Raw genomic sequence first — 9,180 nt, 5'->3', positions numbered from 1 at the left:
ATTAATTAATTAATTTTTAATATGTTTTTTATTTAACTTTATTTATTTAATTAAAAATACAAAATATTATTATTATTTAAAATATATTAAATATTAAAATGAATACTAATTTAATAAAATATTATATTATTAATTAAAATAATAATGATTAGATTAATTATTAATTATTATTTAATAAATAATTTTATTTATAAAAAATTTGAATCATTTAATTATTATTTTTATAAGTATTTTAATATATATATATATAATTAATATAATAAAATATTAAATATTTATATTTTATTAAATCAAGACATACTTTAATATTTTATATATTTTAAACAATTATAATATAAAAATAATAATATTTTGTATTTTTAATTAAATAAATAAAATAGAAAAAAATATTAAAAATTAATTAATTAATTAAATTTAATAATAAAAAAATTAATAATTAAATAAAATAAATTAATAAAATAAGAAAGGTAAATATATAAAAAAGAAAAAGATAAATAAGTAATTTTTGAGTTAATTAAAGAATGAGGAGGTTGGAAAGATGAGAGAGGTTGAGAAAAAACAATTTACATTATATGTATATATATATTTTTTTTTCTTGTGTGTTTGTTTTCGCTGACCTGAAATTATCATTTCTCTATATTGTTTATTTTTTAATAAAACTCGATATTTAACCGTCAATCAAAGGATTAAGATTTTGAAAAATTGACAAAAACGATTGAGATAAAATTTTCGTTCAAAAAATGACTCTAACCACCCGGCTTAAACATAGGGATTAGATTTATTAATGAAGAAGAAAGGCTAAAAGCATACCAAAAAGTGACTATTTTCAATACTATCATAAAGGAATGAGCCCAATTGACTCGTTAAGATTTGAACCCAGGCCCTATCTCTAGAGCTTTTTTTTTTGTCATCAACAATGTTGGTCTCTTTATTCTCATCCCCAACTCACTCAGAATTAAGACATGATTTCATACAGAACCTGCTGCATCCCTAGCCTTCACTGCCTCCTCAATCTGAGCCTCAGCCTCGTTCACCATTGCCATGGTAATCCTATCTTCAGGTTTCATAGCATAGCATTCATAGTTCAACACTGCAAACCTTGTGATCTCCTCAGATGTCTGTTTAGTCTTCCACATCCGTCCCAGCGCCTGAACAAATGAGCAGTACTCATTTCTATAGGTTTCCCAGACATCTGGACCCATGACACCAGGTGAACCAGAGTAACGGAGGCACATAGGAAGACCTCCAATATAGCCAGCGATCTCAGCCTTCTGCACATAGCTCATCGCCCCCTTTCTAACCACAAGACAGTGGATTCTCCAAGCAATTGTTGGGAATGACTGCATCAGCCTAGGCACAGTCAAAGTATCACTACTGTTCTGTCTCCCAATTTTCACAGAGAGGAAATCCACTGCAGTCTTCAGCCTCTTCCTGCCGTCTTTCCTGGTTACGTTATAGATGCTTGCCCATGTCTTCTTCGAACCAAATCCTCTCATAAGACCAAACATAATCATGATATTGAGATCATCAATGGTCTTCTTGTCCTCATAATACCTTTTTTTTTAACAGCAGCGTGAATCGGCACTGGGTCAAAACGCTCCAATTGCTGCAAGGAGTTTTTAATCTTCTCCAAGTTCTCCTCATAACGATCAGAATTGATGTCGATGCCTTCATATTGCCCCATCATATCCTCCAACAACTCCTCCATCATCTCAAAATCCATGTAAAACTAGCAAGTTGTGAAAAATGATCGCTTAGACTTCTATGTGTGTTAAATCAGATGATATAATGATATATTTATATAATACATTGATCATGTTGTAATAATAAATGGAAATTAATTCAACCAATAAATGTTTAGGTTTTCAAGGAAATTAAATGATGTGATTCTTCGTCTTATTTGAAGATTTATAAATATTTGTTTGGGTAGTCTAAGAAAGTTATATTTGAAACTTGTTTATCCAAAACAATATATTTATTTGGATTTTAAATTGGTTTAATTATAAAAATAGGTTCTTTTATTTAAAATTTAAATTTATTAAAAATAAAATAGTATTATTTAGTTGATTAAATTAGTAATTTGATAGTTGGAATTATAATAAGGTAACAAAGAGAATTAAAGAAAATATATAAGGAAAATTTTCAAAAAAAATATATATCAAAGAGGTTATTAGGATACCATGTTTAACAAATCGTGTCACAAAGATTTGGCAGTGGAAAGGATATTAATATTGATGAATTGAGTCAATTGAGTATCTTCAATATTATATATATATATATATAATTTTATTTTAAAAAGGTGTAAGTTGATAAACATATTTAACCAATTAATCACACCTAAAACCTCAATTACATTAGAGATATCAAACTATTTTTGCTGCTAAGTTATTAAAGTTGGATTCCTTGAATATTAGTTTACAAAAGAAAAATATTAATTTTTTTTGTTATTAGAGATTTGGAGTTATAAAATTTAGAAAAATTTGAAGAAATAAGGGTGAAGATGAAAATAAATATTAATTTTATTAGTTTGTTTTTTTCAATCTTTATTGTTTAAAATTTAAAAAATATAATTAAATCATAATTTGATTAAAAGAAATTTGTATTTTAAATTAATATAAAATAAATAATTTTAAAGATTATTTATTTAATTAAAGAGTAGCAATTGATTTTAAATTTAAAATCAATAAAATTTGTATACGTGTATAAACATTATTTTTCAAAAATTTTTCAAAAATTCTATTGAATTTGATGTTTGGTGACACTAGGGAAAGACTTTTGCACTATATCTAGTGTGCCGATTAAAAATGATTTATCCTTCGTGAAATCTTAGCTATTTCTTTGAAATTTTAATTTTATTACGTTTTATTTAACTAATTAAGTTATAAATATGCCTATTTTTTTGCATTTAAAATTATAAAATAATATTTAAATCATAATATCTACGAATCATGTCAAGATTTATTAAAGAAAACACATAAAAAAATATAATAATTTTAAGACATTAGAATTTAAAAATAAATTCAAATATACCTTTATTAAAATATTTTTTTTTTATAAAATACTCTAAAAAAAAGTTTAATTGTTTATATTTTTTTTTCGAATTTTTAAAAAATAATTTAGGTCTTTTAATGGTAAAAACTAATTTAAATTAAAGGACTCTAAACAAACAAGCCCTTAGACAGGTGTTCGGATCGCGAATCGTGTCAAATACGCGGGTCTAAGTCGGTTTTAACCCGAAGTCAACGGGTATGGGCTCCCAATTAACGCGGAGGCTGAGCTTCGGTCGCGCGCGTTGATTCTTGTCGAAAATCATGTCTAGCTTGTTTTCTTAGTAGAAAACCACGCAAGATAAAATTCTCGGCCAGAAAATGAGTGTGGGTTGGTTTTCTCAGTCGAAAAACAAGTCAATGTGAAATCATCGATCGTATGCGAGGTGTGGCTGGTATTTTCGGTCGAAACCAAGCCAAAACGGAATCATCTGTTGGATGCCATAATTTATCGGTTGGACGCGAGGAGTGGCTGATTTTCATGGTCGAAAACCAAGTCAGGATGAAGATCATGGGTCATCTTCAACCTTCAACAACATGGTATGTGCGGATTTTGAGATTTTGATTGGAGCTTACATCCTTCGATCTTAAGACATGACAATCTTCATCTAATTCCAAAGATCATTTCCAACATCATCCAGATGTATCAATTGGTCAGGAAGACGTTCAACTTGATCTAAACAATTTTGGGGAAAAAACAGGATTTTGATTTTTAAGATTCAATTGAGTATAATGAGCTTACCAATAACTTCTTTATACATATTAGGATAAAAAAAAATTAAAACAAAAACACTAGTTATTCGTTTTGATAAATTTAGGAACAAATTTTTTCAGATTTTTAAAATTTTTGATTTTCAAATAAACATACTTAAAACCGTCTGAATTTGATCCAAAACTACTCATAACATCTTTTAAAAGATGGTATAAAACTTTTCAAGTTATAATTCTTGAGCTAGAGCCCAAGAACAAAATTTTGATTTTGAGATTTAAGAAAATCAAATTTGGGTATTTTTAATCTAACTTTATTCGTTCGAATTGAATTTGGCAAAAAGTTTTGAAATGATTTTAGAATCGTTTTCAGATTAAGAAATTAAGCAATCAAGTAGTATTCAAAACTGGTCGAGCTGAAATGTAAGTATTTTAATTTGAATTACAAGATGAATTAAAGTTTACAATGAGTTGAAGAACACTTTAAATCTATTTATGAAGCTTTAGAATGATTTAGGAACGAAACTTAGAGCCTTATGAAAATTTTCTAAAATTTTCAAAAAGTTTGAGAAATTTTATTGGCGGATTTTGTAAGTGTTGGATTGGATGCTTGAAGTTGTTCTCCTTGGTTTCGTCTTGGCCAGAAAAGACTATTTATATCTTCCTAAGTCGGTTTTGATGCAAATGGATCAAATTTAAGACAAAAGGTCAATAATGACTTGTGTCTGTTCTTGATCAAATTAATGCGTTTAGGCAATGATCAAGCCTATTATCGTAAGTGAAATTATCACCAAATTATAGTGGTCATTTCAGATTTTGAATCCGCCATTTTAGTTGAGTATCGACGAAGTTCCATAATTGAAAAATCAAAGATAACGGTTGATTATTATCATGTTCGTCGCGATGAGAAAGACGATATAGGGTTGAAAACGTCGTCCTTTTAGGCTACGCACAGACGCATATGCGTTCCATCTGCGTTACGTCTACGTTTAGGCTAACATCATTTAGACGCGCGTTAGTTTATCTAGTGCTGCACAAAAGGGCTTTCTTTTTGTTGCAGCGTGAGACGCGGTTCGCTGTTGTCCTTGGATGAGGCTTAAGCGCTCATATGATAGTTGTGTGGTGTGATGCAGCCCTTCTGTTTTCAGTTGTACTGGATCACAATCCTTTTTATGCTTTGAAGTTTGTTTGAAATTAATTTTTCTGTACTCTTTTTGGCTTATTTTTAACCTACAAAATATTTAAATAAATATAAATCGATTTTCCTAAAAATAGTAGATGTCGATGAGTTCCTATTGGGTTCTTATTTTGGTAAAAACTAAAACACGTTTTGAGATGATAATGAAATCAGATGAGAAAAATGACCGAAACAGAGTCTGCCAATTCGTTCGTTGCGTTTTGATGTTTTGGTGATGATAGAAAAACGAATTGAAGTTGTGAAGAACCGTATACAAGCTCGGAGATTTTGGTTTTGTTGACTTTTTTGAGTTGACTAGATCGGTTCGGGCTGAGCCAAAGTCCGATTCAGGCTAAGGGTCTGTTTGCTTGGTAATTTTGATATTTTATGCCATTTTTTTTTTTTTATCAAAATAAGCTTTAAACATTTTTAAAAAGTCTGAAAAAATTAAAAAATAATTCAACTTAATTTTTTATGAAACTCGAAAATTTTGTTTAAGGGTTATTCGACCATTTTACCTCCTAATTTTGTTTAAGGGTTATTTGACCATTTTACCTCTTAATATTTAAATATGTATTATATTATAGGCTTTAATTTCAATCTATTTTAAGAAAATCACAATTAAAGTTAAAATTAATATTTTTTATTGTTATAATTTTATTTTTTTGATAGTATGATTTTTAAATTTATTTTACATTATTATAATATAAATATTTTTAAATTGCTTTAGTTTTTTAAATAATAAATAAATATTGTTTTGGATCATAATTTTTTAAAAATTGGTCTATAATGATCTAATTTTAAAATGTCATTGAATAAAATTTAATTTGTAAAATTTGTAAATTTATCTTCAATTAGAGGTGAATATTTAAATTTAACCCGCCTAACTGTTATATGATTGTTTTAATAAAAAAAAATTCCATATATATATATATATATATATATCTAGGACCAATATAGAGTTTTAGTTTAAAAAATTTGATGGGTTGAATAATTGAGTTTATTAAAATAACTATACAATAGAGGGATAAATTTACAAAATGTTTTAATTTAAAATCTATTAGAGTTGAATATTGAGTCTTTTATCTTCAACATTTTTGTTTAAATTTTGTTATTACACGTGTTATTTACTTGACTTTATTTAATTAAATTTTTAATTATTTAAAACATGTTGAATACAAACGAGGTTAGATGTCATGAGTGTGATAAGTGGATCAAAATAACCTATAGAGGGATTGATTAATGAAGAAGAAAGGTGGAAGAATATAAAAAGTGACCAATTATCCTGCTACTTATTTTCAATTAAAGGAATCATTAAAAAGGATTAATTTTATCGTTATAATACGGAATATTCACGTATATGGAACTAATTTTTGTTAACGGATTTTATTATTTAGAATTATTAATAAAATTAAATATTAAAAAAATACTAACTAAAAAAATTATTATTTATGTTTCTAAAAAATGTATAATTTGTTTGGTTAATACCTTTAAAAATATAAAATTAATTTTTATTATTTAAAATTATTAAATATAAATAAATATATAATATATATTAAATTTTAAAAAAATGACATGTTAATTACACAGGTTAACATTTAACGGAAAACTTAACGAGTTTGAATATTTTATAAGCAGTGACATAAATGAACAAAATGATATGAATGAATAAAAATAAGTTTTATACATGAATTTTCCGTTATAATTCGATTATAAAATGAGGCCAATAGACTCAAACAAGATTTGAACTCAGTGCTCCATTTATCTTTTTAACTTAATATTAAATCAACTTTAATATTATTATTATTTTTAAATATTTCAGTATTTTGATTGCACTTAATTTGAGTAGAATAAATTCCCAAAATTTAACACATTTTCTTTAATTAATGCCATCAATTAAGGATAAATAAGAAAACATGAAAGAAACTTAGCAGAATTCCAAAAAGAAATTAAATAAAATACTAAAAAGAAGACAGAAGGCAGCTTCAATCTCGGTCTCCTCATCTTCATCATCATGCCCAACTTCTCATTATGGTAGATGAAATCTAACATCATTTCATACAGAACCTCCTGCATCCCTAGCCTTCGCTGCCTCCTCAATCAAAGCCTCAGCCTTGTTCACCATTGCCATGGTAATCCTATCTTCAGGATCTATTGCCAAGCATTCATAGTTGAGCACAGCAAACCTTGTGATCTCCTCAGAGGTCTGTATAGTCTTCCACATCTGTCCCAGCGCCAGAGCAAATGAGCAATACTCATTCTTGTAGGTTTCCCACACATCTGGACCCATGACACCAGGTGAACCAGAGTAACGGAGGCACTTAGGCAGACCTCCAGTGTAGCCAGCAAGCTTAGCCTTTTCCACATAGCTCATATTCCCCATTGTAACCAGAAGACAGTGCATATCCCAAGTCAGTTTTGGGAATGACTGCATAAGCCTAGGGACAGTCAGAGTATCACTACTGTTCTGTCTTCCAATCTTTACTGAGAGGAAATCCACTGCAGTCTTCAGCCTCTTCCTGCCGTCTCCACTGGATACGTTATAGATGCTTGCCCAACTCTTCTTCGAACCAAAGCCTCTCATCAGACCAAACATAATCACGATTTGGAGATGATCAATGGTCTTCTTGTCCTCATTGTTCATTTTGAAAAGAGCATTAAGAATCGGCACTGGGTCAAATTGCTGCAAGGAATTTCTATTCTTCTCCAAGTTCTCCTCATAATTATCATAATTGATGTCGATGCCTTCATACCCCTCCATCAAATCCTCCATCATCTCAAGATCCATGTAAAACTGGTTGGAGATCTTAGTGGGCTAGTTGTGAAAAATGATAGATTAGACTTCTTTGGTTTGTTATAGAGTAAACAATATGATGATATATTTATATATACAATACATTCAGATTCATTAGTTATAATAAATTAATGCAACCAATAAATTGTTAAGGTTTTCAAGGAAATTATATTATGTGACTCTTGGTTTTATTTGAAGATTCATTGGTAATAACAAATACATTTAATATCATAGTCTATGAAAGTTATATGATGTGACTCTTCATTTAATTTGAAACTTGTTTGATAAAAAAAATACAATTTATTTGGATTAATTATAAAAATAGTTTTTTATATTTAAAATTTAAAATTGATTAAAAATAAAATATGATTATTCTAGTTGATTAAATAAATAATTTGATATTTCAAATTATAATAATGTAATAAAAACAATTAATACAAATATATAAGTGAAATTTCCAATAAAAAAACCATATTAAAGAGGTTATTAGGATATGTATTTAACACAAAGATTTGGAATGCAAAGGGCAATATTATTGATGAATTGAGTCAATCGACTAATCACCAATTTGCAAGACGAGTGTAACCTAATATTTGACAAGCTCGAACCTAAAATCTAAGGGTGGTTGGAAACTTTCATCTATTTATGTCGCTAGGTTAGAAGAGTCGAATTCTTTGAATATTGGTTTGCAAAAGAAAAATATTTTTTAGTTTTTGTTGAAAGGATATATATATATTTTTGTTATAAGAGATTTAGAGTTATAAAAAACTTGAAAATATGAAAATTGAAGATTTAGAGAGAAAATATTTTATCATTTTAAAAAGTGAATGATTAAGAATGTTTGTAAATGATAGCATGAAATATGGTTAAAGCTAAAATAAATATTTAATTTGATTAGTTTTTTCAACAAAGTTAAATATTTTCCAATTGAATTTTTTTTTTCTTTTTTTTCTTTCATAATTTATTATCATCATTAATTTCTTGGGAAGCCAATGTGGCAAGGGAGATATAAATTAAATATCTTCATCATCAGAAAACGAAGAGTCACAAAGAGTCACAGCATTTGACATCTTTGGTTACCCTAATATTTCCATTTCTATATTGAATCTACTCTATAAATCTGATATCCTTACTGTACAATTTAATTAGTAACACACAAAGAAGTCTAACCGATCATTTTTCAAAGTTAGTTGCTAAGATGTCCAAGAAGCTGGTAGAAGGCATCGACATCACTTCTGTTCTTCAGAAGGAGAACTTGGAGAAGAATAAAAAGTCCTTGCAGCAAATGGAGCCCTTTGATCCAGAGCCAATTATTAATGCTCTTGTCAAATTTTGTATTGAGGGTCATGTGCTCATCTCCATCTTCAAACCATGATTGACTTTGGACTGATGAGAGGCTTTGGTGGGAATAATACATGGGCAGACATCTATAGCAGTACCAGTGATTCCTGCGA

The sequence above is a fragment of the Impatiens glandulifera genome, chromosome 6, assembly GCF_907164915.1.
Source record: "Impatiens glandulifera chromosome 6, dImpGla2.1, whole genome shotgun sequence".
NCBI lineage: Eukaryota > Viridiplantae > Streptophyta > Magnoliopsida > Ericales > Balsaminaceae > Impatiens > Impatiens glandulifera.
Note: the sequence above shows the minus strand (reverse complement) of the source record.